Below are 22,113 nucleotides of genomic sequence, written 5' to 3'. Positions count from 1 at the left end.
ATTTTATTCAATACAATCAGTACATTCGTAAGAATTGAAAAAGAAAATCATTTTTGGTGATGAATGATGAGCAACAAAGGAACATGCATGCCAGATGGCACTTGAATAAGCTGTCCACGGTGATAGAAAAGGTTTAAAAAACAACAACAACAATGTTATCATAATAAATGTCATATTTTAGCTTCTGTGGTCATTTTTTACAAGCTAAACACTGCAAGACTGTTTTACAGTTGAAGCAAGGATAAAATATCAACTCTAGTGATGAGACACTTGCTGTAATGACTTCCAACTCAGACGGGACTTAAACCCACAACCACTGGCTTAGGAGAACAGTGCCTTATCCGTTATGCCAGTGGTGCTTACTGATGTACTTATTTAAGACTGATAGGTTTTTAATAGTCAATTATTTATTTTTGAAAAAAAGTGAAGCTGTTTACTGTGTTCTTTGCATTACCAAGTCCAGCAAGAAATGTGCTGGTACTATCCAGAGCTGTCAGTATGGATTATCATGCTATATTGCAGAAAATCAATTTGATGCAACTGCTTTACCAACAGTATGTTAATCTTTTCCATTGCTGTTTTGTTGGCTGACTGAAGGAAGATATGCAATGCATTTGAACCAAAGCAGATGTGTGCTGACAACTTAAATGCACAATCATGTTTGTGTTTTTTCTTTCTTTCTTTCTTTCTTTCTTTCTTTCTTTCTTTCTTTCTTCCATCCTTTGTAATATCATATTAAATATTAAGGTAGCAGTTTATAATCAATGACTAATAACATAAAAAAAGGAAAAAAAACATTATACAAAGCTGCTCCAGGTGAGGCTTGAACTCACAACCTCGGCATTGCTCAACAGATACTGTATTATAAGTACCGCGCGCTGACCAATTGCACCACTGGAGCACTTTCTAGCATTAATTGGTTATGCTAGATGTGGATTTTATTCAATACAATCAGTACAGTCATAAGAATTGAAAAAGAAAATCATTTTTGGTGATGAATGATGAGCAACAAAGGAACATGCATGCCAGATGGCACTTGAATAAGCTGTCCACTGTGATAGAAAAGGTTTAAAAAACAACATCAACAATGTTATCATAATTAATGTCATATTTTAGCTTCTGTGGTCATTTTTTACAAGCTAAACACTGCAGGACTGTTTTACAGTTGAAGCAAGGATAAAATATAAACTCTAGTGATGAGACACTTGCTGTAATGACTTCCAACTCAGACGGGACTTAAACCCACAACCACTGGCTTAGGAGAACAGTGCCTTATTCATTATGCCAGTGGTGCTTACTGATGTCCTTATTTAAGACTGATAGGGTTTTAATAGTCAATTATTTATTTTTGAAAAAAAATTGAAGCTGTTTACTGTGTTCTTTGCATTACCAAGTCCAGCAAGAAATGTGCTGGTACTATCCAGAGCTGTCAGTATGGATTATCATGCTATATTGCAGAAAATCAATTTGATGCAACTGCTTTACCAACAGTATGTTATTCTTTTCCATTGCTGTTTTGTTGGCTGACTGAAGGAAGATATGCAGTGCATTTGAATCAAGGCAGATGTGTGCTGACAACTTAAATGCACAATCATGTTTGTGTGTTTTCTTTCTTTCTTCCATCCTTTGTAATATCATATTAAATATTAAGGCTACAAGTTTATAATCAATGACTAATGACATAAGAAAAGGAAAAAAAACAGTATACAAAGATGCTCCAGGTGAGGCTTGAACTCACAACCTTGGCATTGCTCAACAGATACTGTCTTATAAGTACCGCGTGCTGACCAACTGCGCCACTGGAGCACTTTGCAACATTGATTGGTTATGCTAGATGTGGATTTTATTCAATGCAATCAGTACAGTCATAAGAATTGAAAAAGAAAATCATTTTTGGTGATGAATGATGAGCATCAAAGGAACATGCATGCCAGATGGTACTTAAATAAGATGTCCACGGTGATAGAAAATGTTTAAAAAAAACAACAACAATGTTATCATAATAAATGTCATATTTTAGCTTCTGTGGTCATTTTTTGCAAGCTAAACACTGCAAGACTGTTTTACAGTCGAAGCAAGGATAAAATATCAATTCTAGTGATGAGACACTTGCTGTAATGACTTCCACCCCATATGGAACTTGGACCCCCTGTCTTAGGAGGGCAGTGACTTAACCATTATGCCAGTGGTGCTTACTGATGTTCTTATTTAAGACTGTTAGGTTTTTAATAGTCAATTATTTATTTTTGAGGAAAAAGTGAAGCTGTTGACTGTGTTCTTTGCATTACCAAGTCCAGCAAGAAATGTGCTGGTACTATCCAGAGCTGTCAGTATGGATTATCATGCTATATTGCAGAAAATCAATTTGATGCAACTGCTTTACCAACAGTATGTTAATCTTTTCCATTGCTGTTTTGTTGGCTGACTGAAGGAAGATATGCAGTGCATTTGAACCAAAGCAGATGTGTGCTGACAACTTAAATGCACAATCATGTTTGTGTTTTTTCTTTCTTTCTTCCATCCTTTGTAATATCATATTAAATATTAAGGTAGCAGTTTATAATCAATGACTAATGACTTAAGAAAAGGAAAAAAAAACAGTATACAAATATGCTTCAGGTGAGGCTTGAACTCACAACCTCGGCATTGCTCAACAGATACTGTATTATAAATACCGCGCGCTGACCAATTGCGCCACTGGAGCACTTTGCAGCATTAATTGGTTATGCTAGATGTGGATTTTATTCAATACAATCAGTACAGTCATAAGAATTGAAAAAGAAAATCATTTTTGGTGATGAATGATGAGCAACAAAGGAACATGCATGCCAAATGGCACTTGAATAAGCTGTCCACAGTGATAGAAAAGGTTTAAAAAACAACAACAAAAACAACAATGTTATCATAATTAATGTCATATTTTAGCTTCTGTGGTCATTTTTTACAAGCTAAACACTGCAAGACTGTTTTACAGTTGAAGCAAGGATAAAATATCAACTCTAGTGATGAGACACTTGCTGTAATGACTTCCAACTCAGACGGGACTTAAACCCACAACCACTGGCTTAGGAGTACAGTGCCTTATCCATTATGCCAGTGGTGCTTACTGATGTCCTTATTTAAGACTGATAGGTTTTTAATAGTCAATTATTTATTTTTGAAAAAAGTGAAGCTGTTTACTGTGTTCTTTGCATTACCAAGTCCAGCAAGAAATGTGCTGGTACTATCCAGAGCTGTCAGTATGGATTATCATGCTATATTGCAGAAAATCAATTTGATGCAACTGCTTTACCAACAGTATGTTAATCTTTTCCATTGCTGTTTTGTTAGCTGACTGAAGGAAGATATGCAGTGCATTTGAACCAAAGCAGATGTGTGCTGACAACTTAAATGCACAATCATGTTTGTGTTTTTTCTTTCTTTCTTCCATCCTTTGTAATATCATATTAAATATTAAGGTAGCACTTTATATTCAATGACTAATGACATAAGAAAAGGAAAAAAAATAGTATACAAAGATGCTCCAGGTGAGGCTTGACCTCACAACCTTGGCATTGCTCAACAGATACTGTCTTATAAGTTTCGCGCGCTGACCAATTGCGCCACTGGAGCACTTTGCAGCATTAATTGGTTATGCTAGATGTGGATTTTATTCAATACAATCAGTACAGTCATAAGAATTGAAAAAGAAAATCATTTTTGGTGATGAATGATGAGCAACAAAGGAACATGCATGCCAGATGGCACTTGAATAAGCTGTCCACTGTGATAGAAAAGGTTTAAAAAACAACAACAACAATGTTATCATAATTAATGTCATATTTTAGCTTCTGTGGTCATTTTTTACAAGCTAAACACTGCAGGACTGTTTTACAGTTGAAGCAAGGATAAAATATAAACTCTAGTGATGAGACACTTGCTGTAATGACTTCCAACTCAGACGGGACTTAAACCCACAACCACTGGCTTAGGAGAACAGTGCCTTATTCATTATGCCAGTGGTGCTTACTGATGTCCTTATTTAAGACTGATAGGGTTTTAATAGTCAATTATTTATTTTTGAAACAAAATTGAAGCTGTTTACTGTGTTCTTTGCATTACCAAGTCCAGCAAGAAATGTGCTGGTACTATCCAGAGCTGTCAGTATGGATTATCATGCTATATTGCAGAAAATCAATTTGATGCAGCTGCTTTACCAACAGTATGTTATTCTTTTCCATTGCTGTTTTGTTGGCTGACTGAAGGAAGATATGCAGTGCATTTGAATCAAGTCAGATGTGTGCTGACAACTTAAATGCACAATCATGTTTGTGTGTTTTCTTTCTTTCTTCCATCCTTTGTAATATCATATTAAATATTAAGGCTACAAGTTTATAATCAATGACTAATGACATAAGAAAAGGAAAAAAAAACAGTTTACAAAGATGCTCCAGGTGAGGCTTGAACTCACAAGCTTGGCATTGCTCAACAGATACTGTCTTATAAGTACCGCGTGCTGACCAACTGCGCCACTGGAGCACTTTGCAACATTGATTGGTTATGCTAGATGTGGATTTTATTCAATGCAATCAGTACAGTCATAAGAATTGAAAAAGAAAATAATTTTTGGTGATGAACGATGAGCAACAAAGGAACATGCATGCCAGATGGTACTTAAATAAGATGTCCACGGTGATAGAAAATGTTTAAAAAAAACAACAACAATGTTATCATAATAAATGTCATATTTTAGCTTCTGTGGTCATTTTTTGCAAGCTAAACACTGCAAGACTGTTTTACAGTCGAAGCAAGGATAAAATATCAATTCTAGTGATGAGACACTTGCTGTAATGACTTCCACCCCATATGGAACTTGGACCCCCTGTCTTAGGAGGGCAGTGACTTATCCATTATGCCAGTGGTGCTTACTGATGTTCTTATTTAAGACTGTTAGGTTTTTAATAGTCAATTATTTATTTTTGAGGAAAAAGTGAAGCTGTTGACTGTGTTCTTTGCATTACCAAGTCCAACAAGAAATGTGCTGGTACTATCCAGAGCTGTCAGTATGGATTATCATGCTATATTGCAGAAAATCAATTTGATGCAACTGCTTTACCAACAGTATGTTAATCTTTTCCATTGCTGTTTTGTTGGCTGACTGAAGGAAGATATGCAGTGCATTTGAACCAAAGCAGATGTGTGCTGACAACTTAAATGCACAATCATGTTTGTGTTTTTTCTTTCTTTCTTCCATCCTTTGTAATATCATATTAAATATTAAGGTAGCAGTTTATAATCAATGACTAATGACTTAAGAAAAGGAAAAAAAAACAGTATACAAAGATGCTCCAGGTGAGGCTTGAACTCACAACCTCGGCATTGCTCAACAGATACTGTCTTATAAATACCGCGCGCTGACCAATTGCGCCACTGGAGCACTTTGCAGCATTAATTGGTTATGCTAGATGTGGATTTTATTCAATACAATCAGTACAGTCATAAGAATTGAAAAAGAAAATCATTTTTGGTGATGAATGATGAGCAACAAAGGAACATGCATGCCAGATGGCACTTGAATAAGCTGTCCACAGTGATAGAAAAGGTTTAAAAAACAACAACAAAAACAACAATGTTATCATAATTAATGTCATATTTTAGCTTCTGTGGTCATTTTTTACAAGCTAAACACTGCAAGACTGTTTTACAGTTGAAGCAAGGATAAAATATCAACTCTAGTGATGAGACACTTGCTGTAATGACTTCCAACTCAGACGGGACTTAAACCCACAACCACTGGCTTAGGAGTACAGTGCCTTATCCATTATGCCAGTGGTGCTTACTGATGTCCTTATTTAAGACTGATAGGTTTTTAATAGTCAATTATTTATTTTTGAAAAAAGTGAAGCTGTTTACTGTGTTCTTTGCATTACCAAGTCCAGCAAGAAATGTGCTGGTACTATCCAGAGCTGTCAGTATGGATTATCATGCTATATTGCAGAAAATCAATTTGATGCAACTGCTTTACCAACAGTATGTTAATCTTTTCCATTGCTGTTTTGTTGGCTGACTGAAGGAAGATATGCAGTGCATTTGAACCAAAGCAGATGTGTGCTGACAACTTAAATGCACAATCATGTTTGTGTTTTTTCTTTCTTTCTTCCATCCTTTGTAATATCATATTAAATATTAAGGTAGCAGTTTATATTCAATGACTAATGACATAAGAAAAGGAAAAAAAATAGTATACAAAGATGCTCCAGGTGAGGCTTGACCTCACAACCTTGGCATTGCTCAACAGATACTGTCTTATAAGTTTCGCGTGCTGACCAATTGCGCCACTGGAGCACTTTGCAGCATTAATTGGTTATGCTAGATGTGGATTTTATTCAATACAATCAGTACAGTCATAAGAATTGAAAAAGAAAATCATTTTTGGTGATGAATGATGAGCAACAAAGGAACATGCATGCCAGATGGCACTTGAATAAGCTGTCCACTGTGATAGAAAAGGTTTAAAAAACAAAAACAACAATGTTATCATAATTAATGTCATATTTTAGCTTCTGTGGTCATTTTTTACAAGCTAAACACTGCAAGACTGTTTTACAGTTGAAGCAAGGATAAAATATCAACTCTAGTGATGAGACACTTGCTGTAATGACTTCCAACTCAGACGGGACTTAAACCCACAACCACTGGCTTAGGAGAACAGTGCCTTATCCATTATGCACATGGTGCTTACTGATGTCCTTATTTAAGACTGATAGGGTTTTAATAGTCAATTATTTATTTTTGAAAAAAAATTGAAGCTGTTTACTGTGTTCTTTGCATTACCAAGTCCAGCAAGAAATGTGCTGGTACTATCCAGAGCTGTCAGTATGGATTATCATGCTATATTGCAGAAAATCAATTTGATGCAACTGCTTTACCAACAGTATGTTATTCTTTTCCATTGCTGTTTTGTTAGCTGACTGAAGGAAGATATGCAATGCATTTGAATCAAAGCAGATGTGTGCTGACAACTTAAATGCACAATCATGTTTGTGTGTTTTCTTTCTTTCTTCCATCCTTTGTAATATCATATTAAATATTAAGGCTACAAGTTTATAATCAATGCCTAATGACATAAGAAAAGGAAAAAAAAACAGTATACAAAGATGCTCCAGGTGAGGCTTGAACTCACAACCTTGGCATTACTCAACAGATACTGTCATTATAAGTACCACGTGATGACCAACTGCGCCACTGGAGCGCTTTGCAACATTGATTTGTTATGCTAGATGTGGATTTTATTCAATGCAATCAGTACAGTCATAAGAATTTAAAAAGAAAATCATTTTTGGTGATGAATGATGAGCAACAAAGGAACATGCATGCCAGATGGTACTTAAATAAGATGTCCACGGTGATAGAAAATGTTTAAAAAAACAACAACAATGTTATCATAATAAATGTCATATTTTAGCTTCTGTGGTCATTTTTTGCAAGCTAAACACTGCAAGACTGTTTTACAGTCGAAGCAAGGATAAAATATCAATTCTAGTGATGAGACACTTGCTGTAATGACTTCCACCCCATATGGGACTTGGAACCCCTGGCTTAGGAGGGCAGTGACTTATCCATTATGCCAGTGGTGCTTACTGATGTTCTTATTTAAGACTGTTAGGTTTTTAATAGTCAATTATTTATTTTTGAGGAAAAAGTGAAGCTGTTGACTGTGTTCTTTGCATTACCAAGTCCAGCAAGAAATGTGCTGGTACTATCCAGAGCTGTCAGTATGGATTATCATGCTATATTGCAGAAAATCAATTTGATGCAACTGCTTTACCAACAGTATGTTAATCTTTTCCATTGCTGTTTTGTTGGCTGACTGAAGGAAGATATGCAGTGCATTTGAACCAAAGCAGATGTGTGCTGACAACTTAAATGCACAATCATGTTTGTGTTTTTTCTTTCTTTCTTCCATCCTTTGTAATATCATATTAAATATTAAGGTAGCAGTTTATAATCAATGACTAATGACTTAAGAAAAGGAAAAAAAAACAGTATACAAAGATGCTTCAGGTGAGGCTTGAACTCACAACCTCGGCATTGCTCAACAGATACTGTATTATAAATACCGCGCACTGACCAATTGCGCCACTGGAGCACTTTGCAGCATTAATTGGTTATGCTAGATGTGGATTTTATTCAATACAATCAGTACAGTCATAAGAATTGAAAAAGAAAATCATTTTTGGTGATGAATGATGAGCAACAAAGGAACATGCATGCCAAATGGCACTTGAATAAGCTGTCCACAGTGATAGAAAAGGTTTAAAAAACAACAACAAAAACAACAATGTTATCATAATTAATGTCATATTTTAGCTTCTGTGGTCATTTTTTACAAGCTAAACACTGCAAGACTGTTTTACAGTTGAAGCAAGGATAAAATATCAACTCTAGTGATGAGACACTTGCTGTAATGACTTCCAACTCAGACGGGACTTAAACCCACAACCACTGGCTTAGGAGTACAGTGCCTTATCCATTATGCCAGTGGTGCTTACTGATGTCCTTATTTAAGACTGATAGGTTTTTAATAGTCAATTATTTATTTTTGAAAAAAGTGAAGCTGTTTACTGTGTTCTTTGCATTACCAAGTCCAGCAAGAAATGTGCTGGTACTATCCAGAGCTGTCAGTATGGATTATCATGCTATATTGCAGAAAATCAATTTGATGCAACTGCTTTACCAACAGTATGTTAATCTTTTCCATTGCTGTTTTGTTAGCTGACTGAAGGAAGATATGCAGTGCATTTGAACCAAAGCAGATGTGTGCTGACAACTTAAATGCACAATCATGTTTGTGTTTTTTCTTTCTTTCTTCCATCCTTTGTAATATCATATTAAATATTAAGGTAGCACTTTATATTCAATGACTAATGACATAAGAAAAGGAAAAAAAATAGTATACAAAGATGCTCCAGGTGAGGCTTGACCTCACAACCTTGGCATTGCTCAACAGATACTGTCTTATAAGTTTCGCGCGCTGACCAATTGCGCCACTGGAGCACTTTGCAGCATTAATTGGTTATGCTAGATGTGGATTTTATTCAATACAATCAGTACAGTCATAAGAATTGAAAAAGAAAATCATTTTTGGTGATGAATGATGAGCAACAAAGGAACATGCATGCCAGATGGCACTTGAATAAGCTGTCCACTGTGATAGAAAAGGTTTAAAAAACAACAACAACAATGTTATCATAATTAATGTCATATTTTAGCTTCTGTGGTCATTTTTTACAAGCTAAACACTGCAGGACTGTTTTACAGTTGAAGCAAGGATAAAATATAAACTCTAGTGATGAGACACTTGCTGTAATGACTTCCAACTCAGACGGGACTTAAACCCACAACCACTGGCTTAGGAGAACAGTGCCTTATTCATTATGCCAGTGGTGCTTACTGATGTCCTTATTTAAGACTGATAGGGTTTTAATAGTCAATTATTTATTTTTGAAACAAAATTGAAGCTGTTTACTGTGTTCTTTGCATTACCAAGTCCAGCAAGAAATGTGCTGGTACTATCCAGAGCTGTCAGTATGGATTATCATGCTATATTGCAGAAAATCAATTTGATGCAGCTGCTTTACCAACAGTATGTTATTCTTTTCCATTGCTGTTTTGTTGGCTGACTGAAGGAAGATATGCAGTGCATTTGAATCAAGTCAGATGTGTGCTGACAACTTAAATGCACAATCATGTTTGTGTGTTTTCTTTCTTTCTTCCATCCTTTGTAATATCATATTAAATATTAAGGCTACAAGTTTATAATCAATGACTAATGACATAAGAAAAGGAAAAAAAAACAGTTTACAAAGATGCTCCAGGTGAGGCTTGAACTCACAACCTTGGCATTGCTCAACAGATACTGTCTTATAAGTACCGCGTGCTGACCAACTGCGCCACTGGAGCACTTTGCAACATTGATTGGTTATGCTAGATGTGGATTTTATTCAATGCAATCAGTACAGTCATAAGAATTGAAAAAGAAAATAATTTTTGGTGATGAACGATGAGCAACAAAGGAACATGCATGCCAGATGGTACTTAAATAAGATGTCCACGGTGATAGAAAATGTTTAAAAAAAACAACAACAATGTTATCATAATAAATGTCATATTTTAGCTTCTGTGGTCATTTTTTGCAAGCTAAACACTGCAAGACTGTTTTACAGTCGAAGCAAGGATAAAATATCAATTCTATTGATGAGACACTTGCTGTAATGACTTCCACCCCATATGGAACTTGGACCCCCTGTCTTAGGAGGGCAGTGACTTATCCATTATGCCAGTGGTGCTTACTGATGTTCTTATTTAAGACTGTTAGGTTTTTAATAGTCAATTATTTATTTTTGAGGAAAAAGTGAAGCTGTTGACTGTGTTCTTTGCATTACCAAGTCCAGCAAGAAATGTGCTGGTACTATCCAGAGCTGTCAGTATGGATTATCATGCTATATTGCAGAAAATCAATTTGATGCAACTGCTTTACCAACAGTATGTTAATCTTTTCCATTGCTGTTTTGTTGGCTGACTGAAGGAAGATATGCAGTGCATTTGAACCAAAGCAGATGTGTGCTGACAACTTAAATGCACAATCATGTTTGTGTTTTTTCTTTCTTTCTTCCATCCTTTGTAATATCATATTAAATATTAAGGTAGCAGTTTATAATCAATGACTAATGACTTAAGAAAAGGAAAAAAAAACAGTATACAAAGATGCTCCAGGTGAGGCTTGAACTCACAACCTCGGCATTGCTCAACAGATACTGTCTTATAAATACCGCGCGCTGACCAATTGCGCCACTGGAGCACTTTGCAGCATTAATTGGTTATGCTAGATGTGGATTTTATTCAATACAATCAGTACAGTCATAAGAATTGAAAAAGAAAATCATTTTTGGTGATGAATGATGAGCAACAAAGGAACATGCATGCCAGATGGCACTTGAATAAGCTGTCCACAGTGATAGAAAAGGTTTAAAAAACAACAACAAAAACAACAATGTTATCATAATTAATGTCATATTTTAGCTTCTGTGGTCATTTTTTACAAGCTAAACACTGCAAGACTGTTTTACAGTTGAAGCAAGGATAAAATATCAACTCTAGTGATGAGACACTTGCTGTAATGACTTCCAACTCAGACGGGACTTAAACCCACAACCACTGGCTTAGGAGTACAGTGCCTTATCCATTATGCCAGTGGTGCTTACTGATGTCCTTATTTAAGACTGATAGGTTTTTAATAGTCAATTATTTATTTTTGAAAAAAGTGAAGCTGTTTACTGTGTTCTTTGCATTACCAAGTCCAGCAAGAAATGTGCTGGTACTATCCAGAGCTGTCAGTATGGATTATCATGCTATATTGCAGAAAATCAATTTGATGCAACTGCTTTACCAACAGTATGTTAATCTTTTCCATTGCTGTTTTGTTGGCTGACTGAAGGAAGATATGCAGTGCATTTGAACCAAAGCAGATGTGTGCTGACAACTTAAATGCACAATCATGTTTGTGTTTTTTCTTTCTTTCTTCCATCCTTTGTAATATCATATTAAATATTAAGGTAGCAGTTTATATTCAATGACTAGTGACATAAGAAAAGGAAAAAAAATAGTATACAAAGATGCTCCAGGTGAGGCTTGACCTCACAACCTTGGCATTGCTCAACAGATACTGTCTTATAAGTTTCGCGCGCTGACCAATTGCGCCACTGGAGCACTTTGCAGCATTAATTGGTTATGCTAGATGTGGATTTTATTCAATACAATCAGTACAGTCATAAGAATTGAAAAAGAAAATCATTTTTGGTGATGAATGATGAGCAACAAAGGAACATGCATGCCAGATGGCACTTGAATAAGCTGTCCACTGTGATAGAAAAGGTTTAAAAAACAAAAACAACAATGTTATCATAATTAATGTCATATTTTAGCTTCTGTGGTCATTTTTTACAAGCTAAACACTGCAAGACTGTTTTACAGTTGAAGCAAGGATAAAATATCAACTCTAGTGATGAGACACTTGCTGTAATGACTTCCAACTCAGACGGGACTTAAACCCACAACCACTGGCTTAGGAGAACAGTGCCTTATCCATTATGCACATGGTGCTTACTGATGTCCTTATTTAAGACTGATAGGGTTTTAATAGTCAATTATTTATTTTTGAAAAAAAATTGAAGCTGTTTACTGTGTTCTTTGCATTACCAAGTCCAGCAAGAAATGTGCTGGTACTATCCAGAGCTGTCAGTATGGATTATCATGCTATATTGCAGAAAATCAATTTGATGCAACTGCTTTACCAACAGTATGTTATTCTTTTCCATTGCTGTTTTGTTAGCTGACTGAAGGAAGATATGCAATGCATTTGAATCAAAGCAGATGTGTGCTGACAACTTAAATGCACAATCATGTTTGTGTGTTTTCTTTCTTTCTTCCATCCTTTGTAATATCATATTAAATATTAAGGCTACAAGTTTATAATCAATGCCTAATGACATAAGAAAAGGAAAAAAAACAGTATACAAAGATGCTCCAGGTGAGGCTTGAACTCACAACCTTGGCATTACTCAACAGATACTGTCTTATAAGTACCACGTGATGACCAACTGCGCCACTGGAGCGCTTTGCAACATTGATTTGTTATGCTAGATGTGGATTTTATTCAATGCAATCAGTACAGTCATAAGAATTTAAAAAGAAAATCATTTTTGGTGATGAATGATGAGCAACAAAGGAACATGCATGCCAGATGGTACTTAAATAAGATGTCCACGGTGATAGAAAATGTTTAAAAAAACAACAACAATGTTATCATAATAAATGTCATATTTTAGCTTCTGTGGTCATTTTTTGCAAGCTAAACACTGCAAGACTGTTTTACAGTCGAAGCAAGGATAAAATATCAATTCTAGTGATGAGACACTTGCTGTAATGACTTCCACCCCATATGGGACTTGGAACCCCTGGCTTAGGAGGGCAGTGACTTATCCATTATGCCAGTGGTGCTTACTGATGTTCTTATTTAAGACTGTTAGGTTTTTAATAGTCAATTATTTATTTTTGAGGAAAAAGTGAAGCTGTTGACTGTGTTCTTTGCATTACCAAGTCCAGCAAGAAATGTGCTGGTACTATCCAGAGCTGTCAGTATGGATTATCATGCTATATTGCAGAAAATCAATTTGATGCAACTGCTTTACCAACAGTATGTTAATCTTTTCCATTGCTGTTTTGTTGGCTGACTGAAGGAAGATATGCAGTGCATTTGAACCAAAGCAGATGTGTGCTGACAACTTAAATGCACAATCATGTTTGTGTTTTTTCTTTCTTTCTTCCATCCTTTGTAATATCATATTAAATATTAAGGTAGCAGTTTATAATCAATGACTAATGACATAAAAAAAGGAAAAAAACTATTATACAAAGCTGCTCCAAGTGAGGCTTGAACTCACAACCTCAGCATTGCTCAACAGATACTGTCTTATAAGTACCGCGCGCTGACCAATTGTGCCACTGGAGCACTTTGCAGCATTAATTGGTTATGCTAGATGTGGATTTTATTCAATACAATCAGTACAGTCATAAGAATTGAAAAAGAAAATCATTTTTGGTGATGAATGATGAGCAACAAAGGAACATGCATGCCAGATGGCACTTGAATAAGCTGTCCACTGTGATAGAAAAGGTTTAAAAAACAACAACAACAACAATGTTATCCTAATTAATGTCATATTTTAGCTTCTGTGGTCATTTTTTACAAGCTAAACACTGCAAGACTGTTTTACAGTTGAAGCAAGGATAAAATATCAACTCTAGTGATGAGACACTTGCTGTAATGACTTCCAACTCAGACGGGACTTAAACCCACAACCACTGGCTTAGGAGAACAGTGCCTTATCCATTATGCCAGTGGTGCTTACTGATGTCCTTATTTAAGACTGTTAGGTTTTTAATAGTCAATTATTTATTTTTGAAAAAAAGTGAAGCTGTTTACTGTGTTCTTTGCATTACCAAGTCCAGCAAGAAATGTGCTGGTACTATCCAGAGCTGTAAGTATGGATTATCATGCTATATTGCAGAAAATCAATTTGATGCAACTGCTTTACCAACAGTATGTTAATCTTTTCCATTGCTGTTTTGTTGGCTGACTGAAGGAAGATATGCCGTGCATTTGAACCAAAGCAGATGTGTGCTGACAACTTAAATGCACAATCGTGTTTGTGTTTTTTCTTTCATTCTTTCTTTCTTTCTTTCTTTCTTTCTTTCTTTCTTTCTTTCTTTCTTTCTTCCATCCTTTGTAATATCATATTAAATATTAAGGTAGCAGTTTATAATCAATGACTAATGACATAAAAAAAAGGAAAAAAAAAACATTATACAAAGCTGCTCCAGGTGAGGCTTGAACTCACAACCTCGGCATTGCTCAACAGATACTGTTTTATAAGTACCGCGCGCTGACCAATTGTGCCACTGGAGCACTTTGCAGCATTAATTGGTTATGCTAGATGTGGATTTTATTCAATACAATCAGTACAGTCATAAGAATTGAAAAAGAAAATAATTTTTGGTGATGAATGATGAGCAACAAAGGAACATGCATGCCAGATGGCACTTGAATAAGCTGTCCACAGTGATAGAAAAGGTTTAAAAAAACAACAACAACAACAATGTTATCATAATTAATGTCATATTTTAGCTTCCGTGGTCATTTTTTACAAGTTAAACACTGCAAGACTGTTTTACAGTTGAAGCAAGGATAAAATATAAACTCTAGTGATGAGACACTTGCTGTAATGACTTCCAACTCATACGGGACTTAAACCCACAACCACTGGCTTAGGAGAACAGTGCCTTATCCATTATGCCAGTGGTGCTTACTGATGTCCTTATTTAAGACTGATAGGTTTTTAATAGTCATTTATTTTTGAGGAAAAAAGTGAAGCTGTTTACTGTGTTCTTTGCATTACCAAGTCCAGCATGAAATGTGCTGGTACTATCCAGAGCTGTCAGTATGGATTATCATGCTATATTGCAGAAAATCAATTTGATGCAACTGCTTTACCAACAGTATGTTAATCTTTTCCATTGCTGTTTTATTGGCTGACTGAAGGAAGATATGCAGTGCATTTGAACCAAAGCAGATGTGTGCTGACAACTTAAATGCACAATCATGTTTGTGTTTTTTCTTTCTTTCTTCCATCCTTTGTAATATCATATTAAATATTAAGGTAGCAGTTTATAATCAATGACTTATGACATAAGAAAAGGAAAAAAAACAGTATACAAATATGCTCCAGGTGAGGCTTGAACTCACAACCTCGGCATTGCTCAACAGATACTGCCTTATAAGTACCGCGCGCTGACCAATTGCGCCACTGGAGCTCTCTGCAGCATTAATTGGTTATGCTAGATGTGGATTTTATTCAATACAATCAGTACAGTCATAAGAATTGAAAAAGAAAATCATTTTTGGTGATGAATGATGAGCAACAAAGGAACATGCATACCAGATGGCACTTGAATAAGCTGTCCACTGTGATAGAAAAGGTTTAAAAAACAACAACAACAATGTTATCATAATTAATGTCATATTTTAGCTTCTGTGGTCATTTTTTACTAGCTAAACACTGCAAGACTGTTTTGCAGTTGAAGCAAGGATAAAATATAAACTCTAGTGATGAGACACTTGCTGTAATGACTTCCAACTCAGACGGGACTTAAACCCACAACCACTGGCTTAGGAGAACAGTGCCTTATCCATTATGCCAGTGGTGCTTACTGATGTCCTTATTTAAGACTGATAGGGTTTTAATAGTCAATTATTTATTTTTGAAAAAAAATTGAAGCTGTTTACTGTGTTCTTTGCATTACCAAGTCCAGCAAGAAATGCGCTGGTACTATCCAGAGCTGTCAGTATGGATTATCATGCTATATTGCAGAAAATCAATTTGATGCAACTGCTTTACCAACAGTATGTTAATCTTTTCCATTGCTGTTTTATTGGCTGACTGAAGGAAGATATGCAGTGCATTTGAACCAAAGCAGATGTGTGCTGACAACTTAAATGCACAATCATGTTTGTGTTTTTTCTTTCTTTCTTCCATCCTTTGTAATATCATATTAAATATTAAGGTAGCAGTTTATAATCAATGACTTATGACATAAGAAAAGGAAAAAAAACAGTATACAAAGATGCTCCAGGTGAGGCTTGAACTCACAACCTCGGCATTGCTCAACAGATACTGCCTTATAAGTACCGCGCGCTGACCAATTGCGCCACTGGAGCTCTCTGCAGCATTAATTGGTTATGCTAGATGTGGATTTTATTCAATACAATCAGTACAGTCATAAGAATTGAAAAAGAAAATCATTTTTGGTGATGAATGATGAGCAACAAAGGAACATGCATACCAGATGGCACTTGAATAAGCTGTCCACTGTGATAGAAAAGGTTTAAAAAACAACAACAACAATGTTATCATAATTAATGTCATATTTTAGCTTCTGTGGTCATTTTTTACTAGCTAAACACTGCAAGACTGTTTTGCAGTTGAAGCAAGGATAAAATATAAACTCTAGTGATGAGACACTTGCTGTAATGACTTCCAACTCAGACGGGACTTAAACCCACAACCACTGGCTTAGGAGAACAGTGCCTTATCCATTATGCCAGTGGTGCTTACTGATGTCCTTATTTAAGACTGATAGGGTTTTAATAGTCAATTATTTATTTTTGAAAAAAAATTGAAGCTGTTTACTGTGTTCTTTGCATTACCAAGTCCAGCAAGAAATGCGCTGGTACTATCCAGAGCTGTCAGTATGGATTATCATGCTATATTGCAGAAAATCAATTTGATGCAACTGCTTTACCAACAGTATGTTATTCTTTTCCATTGCTGTTTTGTTGGCTGACTGAAGGAAGATATGCAGTGCATTTGAACCAAAGCAGATGTGTGCTGACAACTTAAATGCACAATCATGTTTGTGTGTTTTCTTTCTTTCTTCCATCCTTTGTAATATCATATTAAATATTAAGGCTACAAGTTTATAATCAATGACTAATGACATAAGAAAAGGAAAAAAATCAGTATACAAAGATGCTCCAGGTGAGGCTTGAACTCACAACCTCGGCATTGCTCAACAGATACTGTCTTATAAGTACCGCACGCTTACCAATTGCGCCACTGGAGCGCTTCGCAACATTGACTGGTTATGCTAGATGTGGATTTTATTCAATGCAATCAGTCCAGTCATAAGAATTGAAAAAGAAAATCATTTTTGGTGATGAATGATGAGCAACAAAGGAACATGCATGCCAGATGGTACTTAAATAAGATGTCCACGGTGATAGAAAATGTTTAAAAAAAACAACAACAATGTTATCATAATAAATGTCATATTTTAGCTTCTGTGGTCATTTTTTGCAAGCTAAACACTGCAAGACTGTTTTACAGTCGAAGCAAGGATAAAATATCAATTCTAGTGATGAGACACTTGCTGTAATGACTTCCACCCCATATGGGACTTGGAACCCCTGGCTTAGGAGGGCAGTGACTTATCCATTATGCCAGTGGTGCTTACTGATGTTCTTATTTAAGACTGTTAGGTTTTTAATAGTCAATTATTTATTTTTGAGGAAAAAGTGAAGCTGTTGACTGTGTTCTTTGCATTACCAAGTCCAGCAAGAAATGTGCTGGTACTATCCAGAGCTGTCAGTATGGATTATCATGCTATATTGCAGAAAATCAATTTGATGCAACTGCTTTACCAACAGTATGTTAATCTTTTCCATTGCTGTTTTGTTGGCTGACTGAAGGAAGATATGCAGTGCATTTGAACCAAAGCAGATGTGTGCTGACAACTTAAATGCACAATCATGTTTGTGTGTTTTCTTTCTTTCTTCCATCCTTTGTAATATCATATTAAATATTAAGGTAGCAGTTTATAATCAATGACTAATGACATAAAAAAAGGAAAAAAAAACATTATACAAAGCTTCTCCAGGTGAGGCTTGAACTCACAACCTCGGCATTGCTCAACAGATACTGTCTTATAAGTACCGCGCGCTGACCAATTGCGCCACTGGAGCACTTTACAGCATTAATTGGTTATGCTAGATGTGGATTTTATTCAATACAATCAGTACAGTCATAAGAATTGAAAAAGAAAATCATTTTTGGTGATGAATGATGAGCAACAAAGGAACATGCATGCCAGATGGCACTTGAATAAGCTGTCCACTGTGATAGAAAAGGTTTAAAAAACAACAACAACAATGTTATCATAATTAATGTCATATTTTAGCTTCCGTGGTCATTTTTTGCAAGCTAAACACTGCAAGACTGTTTTACAGTCGAAGCAAGGATAAAATATCAATTCTAGTGATGAGACACTTGCTGTAATGACTTCCACCCGATATGGAACTTGGACCCCTGTCTTAGGAGGGCAGTGACTTATCCATTATGCCAGTGGTGCTTACTGATGTTCTTATTTAAGACTGTTAGGTTTTTAATAGTCAATTATTTATTTTTGAGGAAAAAGTGAAGCTGTTTACTGTGTTCTTTGCATTACCAAGTCCAGCAAGAAATGTGCTGGTACTATCCAGAGCTGTCAGTATGGATTATCATGCTATATTGCAGAAAATCAATTTGATGCAACTGCTTTACCAACAGTATGTTAATCTTTTCCATTGCTGTTTTGTTGGCTGACTGAAGGAAGATATGCAGTGCATTTGAACCAAAGCAGATGTGTGCTGACAACTTAAATGCACAATCATGTTTGTGTTTTTTCTTTCTTTCTTCCATCCTTTGTAATATCATATTAAATATTAAGGTAGCAGTTTATAATCAATGACTAATGAAATAAAAAAAGGAAAAAAAAACATTATACAAAGCTGCTCCAAGTGAGGCTTGAACTCACAACCTCGGCAATGCTTAACAGATACTGTCTTATAAGTACCGCGCGCTGACCAATTTTGCCACTGGAGCACTTTGCAGCATTAATTGGTTATGCTAGATGTGGATTTTATTCAATACAATCAGTACAGTCATAAGAATTGAAAAAGAAAATCATTTTTGGTGATGAATGATGAGCAACAAAGGAACATGCATGCCAGATGGCACTTGAATAAGCTGTCCACTGTGATAGAAAAGGTTTAAAAAACAACAACAACAACAATGTTATCCTAATTAATGTCATATTTTAGCTACTGTGGTCATTTTGTACAAGCTAAACACTGCAAGACAGTTTTACAGTTGAAGCAAGGATAAAATATCAACTCTAGTGATGAGACACTTGCTGTAATGACTTCCAACTCAGACGGGACTTAAACCCACAAACACTGGCTTAGGAGAACAGTGCCTTATCCATTATGCCAGTGGTGCTTACTGATGTCCTTATTTAAGACTGATAGGTTTTTAATAGTCAATTATTTATTTTTGAAAAAAAGTGAAGCTGTTTACTGTGTTCTTTGCATTACCAAGTCCAGCAAGAAATGTGCTGGTACTATCCAGAGCTGTCAGTATGGATTATCATGCTATATTGCAGAAAATCAATTTGATGCAACTGCTTTACCAACAGTATGTTAATCTTTTCCATTGCTGTTTTGTTGGCTGACTGAAGGAAGATATGCAGTGCATTTGAACCAAAGCAGATGTGTGCTGACAACTTAAATGCACAATCATGTTTGTGTTTTTTCTTTCTTTCTTCCATCCTTTGTAATATCATATTAAATATTAAGGTAGCAGTTTATAATCAATGACTAATGACATAAGAAAAGAAAAAAAAAAAGTATACAAAAATGCTCCAGGTGAGGCTTGAACTCACAACCTCGGCATTTCTCAACAGATACTGTCTTATAAGTAACGTGCGCTGACCAATTGCGCCACTGGAGCGCATTGCAACATTGATTTGTTATGCTAGATGTGGATTTTATTCAATGCAATCAGTACAGTCATAAGAATTGAAAAAGAAAATCATTTTTGGTGATGAATGATGAGCAACAAAGGAACATGCATGCCAGATGGTACTTAAATAAGATGTCCACGGTGATAGAAAATGTTTAAAAAAAACAACAACAATGTTATCATAATAAATGTCATATTTTAGCTTCTGTGGTCATTTTTTGCAAGCTAAACACTGCAAGACTGTTTTACAGTCGAAGCAAGGATAAAATATCAATTCTAGTGATGAGACACTTGCTGTAATGACTTCCACCCGATATGGAACTTGGACCCCTGTCTTAGGAGGGCAGTGACTTATCCATTATGCCAGTGGTGCTTACTGATGTTCTTATTTAAGACTGTTAGGTTTTTAATAGTCAATTATTTATTTTTGAGGAAAAAGTGAAGCTGTTTACTGTGTTCTTTGCATTACCAAGTCCAGCAAGAAATGTGCTGGTACTATCCAGAGCTGTCAGTATGGATTATCATGCTATATTGCAGAAAATCAATTTGATGCAACTGCTTTACCAACAGTATGTTAATCTTTTCCATTGCTGTTTTGTTGGCTGACTGAAGGAAGATATGCAGTGCATTTGAACCAAAGCAGATGTGTGCTGACAACTTAAATGCACAATCATGTTTGTGTTTTTTCTTTCTTTCTTCCATCCTTTGTAATATCATATTAAATATTAAGGTAGCAGTTTATAATCAATGACTAATGACATAAGTAAAGGAAAAAAAAAACAGTACACAAAGATGCTTTAAGTGAGGCTTGAACTCACAACCTTGGCATTGCTCAACAGATACTGTCTTATAAGTTTCGCGCGCTGACCAATTGCGCCACTGGAGCATTTTGCAGCATTAATTGGTTATGCTAGATGTGGATTTTATTCAATACAATCAGTACATTCATAAGAATTGAAAAAGAAAATCATTTTCAGTGATGAATGATGAGCAACAAAGGAACATGCATGCCAGATGGCACTTGAATAAGCTGTCCACGGTGATAGAAAAGGTTTAAAAAACAACAACAACAATGTTATCATAATAAATGTCATATTTTAGCTTATGTGGTCATTTTTTACAAGCTAAACACTGCAAGACTGTTTTACAGTTGAAGCAAAGATAAAATATCAACTCTAGTGATGAGACACTTGCTGTAATGACTTCCAACTCAGACGGGACTTAAACCCACAACCACTGGCTTAGGAGAACAGTGCCTTATCCATTATGCCAGTGGTGCTTACTGATGTCCTTATTTAAGACTGATAGGTTTTTAATAGTCAATTATTTATTTTTGAAAAAAAGTGAAGCTGTTTACTGTGTTCTTTGCATTACCAAGTACAGCAAGAAATGTGCTGGTAGTATCCAGAGCTGTCAGTATGGATTATCATGCTATATTGCAGAAAATCAATTTGATGCAACTGCTTTACCAACAGTATGTTAATCTTTTCCATTGCTGTTTTGTTGGCTGACTGAAGGAAGATATGCAGTGCATTTGAACCAAAGCAGATGTGTGCTGACAACTTAAATGCACAATCATGTTTGTGTGTTTTCTTTCTTTCTTCCATCCTTTGTAATATCATATTAAATATTAAGGTAGCAGTTTATAATCAATGACTAATGACATAAGAAAAGGAAAAAAAAACAGTGTACAAAGATGCTCCAGGTGAGGCTTGAACTCACAACCTCGGCATTGCTCAACAGATACTGTCTTATAAGTACCGCGCGCTGACCAATTGCGCCACTGGAGCTCTTTGCAGCATTAATTGGTTATGCTAGATGTGGATTTTATTCAATACAATCAGTACAGTCATAAGAATTGAAAAAGAAAATCATTTTTGGTGATGAATGATGAGCAACAAAGGAACATGCATGCCAGATGGCACTTGAATAAGCTGTCCACGGTGATAGAAAAGGTTTAAAAAACAACAACAACAACAACAATGTTATCATAATTAATGTCATATTTTAGCTTCTGTGGTCACTTTTTACAAGCTAAACACTGCAAGACTGTTTTACAGTTGAAGCAAGGATAAAATATCAACTCTACTGATGAGACACTTGCTGTAATGACTTCCAACTCAGACGGGACTTAAACCCACAACCACTGGCTTAGGAGAACAGTGCCTTATCCATTATG

At 35.6% G+C, this 22,113-nt stretch overlaps 10 non-coding genes across 10 annotated transcripts; all 10 read right to left on the bottom strand.

Annotated features, from left to right (window-relative positions):
* Nucleotides 1-808: 808 nt before the first annotated feature.
* Nucleotides 809-901, bottom strand: TRNAI-UAU (transfer RNA isoleucine (anticodon UAU)). Its single transcript is given in 2 exon segments — nt 809-844; nt 864-901. It is a non-coding gene; the product is annotated as a tRNA-Ile (tRNA).
* A 1,710-nt stretch (nt 902-2,611) lies between these two features.
* On the bottom strand, nt 2,612-2,704 carry TRNAI-UAU (transfer RNA isoleucine (anticodon UAU)). The gene is given in 2 exon segments: nt 2,612-2,647; nt 2,667-2,704. It is a non-coding gene; the product is annotated as a tRNA-Ile (tRNA).
* A 2,619-nt stretch (nt 2,705-5,323) lies between these two features.
* TRNAI-UAU (transfer RNA isoleucine (anticodon UAU)) lies at nt 5,324-5,416 on the bottom strand. Its single transcript is given in 2 exon segments — nt 5,324-5,359; nt 5,379-5,416. It is a non-coding gene; the product is annotated as a tRNA-Ile (tRNA).
* Nucleotides 5,417-10,747: 5,331 nt separating this feature from the next.
* Nucleotides 10,748-10,840, bottom strand: TRNAI-UAU (transfer RNA isoleucine (anticodon UAU)). Its single transcript is given in 2 exon segments — nt 10,748-10,783; nt 10,803-10,840. It is a non-coding gene; the product is annotated as a tRNA-Ile (tRNA).
* Nucleotides 10,841-14,413: 3,573 nt separating this feature from the next.
* On the bottom strand, nt 14,414-14,506 carry TRNAI-UAU (transfer RNA isoleucine (anticodon UAU)). The gene is given in 2 exon segments: nt 14,414-14,449; nt 14,469-14,506. It is a non-coding gene; the product is annotated as a tRNA-Ile (tRNA).
* An 812-nt stretch (nt 14,507-15,318) lies between these two features.
* On the bottom strand, nt 15,319-15,411 carry TRNAI-UAU (transfer RNA isoleucine (anticodon UAU)). The gene is given in 2 exon segments: nt 15,319-15,354; nt 15,374-15,411. It is a non-coding gene; the product is annotated as a tRNA-Ile (tRNA).
* An 811-nt stretch (nt 15,412-16,222) lies between these two features.
* TRNAI-UAU (transfer RNA isoleucine (anticodon UAU)) lies at nt 16,223-16,315 on the bottom strand. Its single transcript is given in 2 exon segments — nt 16,223-16,258; nt 16,278-16,315. It is a non-coding gene; the product is annotated as a tRNA-Ile (tRNA).
* An 812-nt stretch (nt 16,316-17,127) lies between these two features.
* On the bottom strand, nt 17,128-17,220 carry TRNAI-UAU (transfer RNA isoleucine (anticodon UAU)). The gene is given in 2 exon segments: nt 17,128-17,163; nt 17,183-17,220. It is a non-coding gene; the product is annotated as a tRNA-Ile (tRNA).
* An 805-nt stretch (nt 17,221-18,025) lies between these two features.
* On the bottom strand, nt 18,026-18,118 carry TRNAI-UAU (transfer RNA isoleucine (anticodon UAU)). The gene is given in 2 exon segments: nt 18,026-18,061; nt 18,081-18,118. It is a non-coding gene; the product is annotated as a tRNA-Ile (tRNA).
* Nucleotides 18,119-21,631: 3,513 nt separating this feature from the next.
* On the bottom strand, nt 21,632-21,724 carry TRNAI-UAU (transfer RNA isoleucine (anticodon UAU)). Its single transcript is given in 2 exon segments — nt 21,632-21,667; nt 21,687-21,724. It is a non-coding gene; the product is annotated as a tRNA-Ile (tRNA).
* Between the last annotated feature and the right edge of the window lie 389 nt (nt 21,725-22,113).

The sequence above is a fragment of the Pseudophryne corroboree genome, unplaced genomic scaffold, assembly GCF_028390025.1.
Source record: "Pseudophryne corroboree isolate aPseCor3 unplaced genomic scaffold, aPseCor3.hap2 scaffold_897, whole genome shotgun sequence".
Lineage (NCBI taxonomy): Eukaryota > Metazoa > Chordata > Amphibia > Anura > Myobatrachidae > Pseudophryne > Pseudophryne corroboree.
This window is presented reverse-complemented; position numbering and strand designations above follow the sequence as displayed.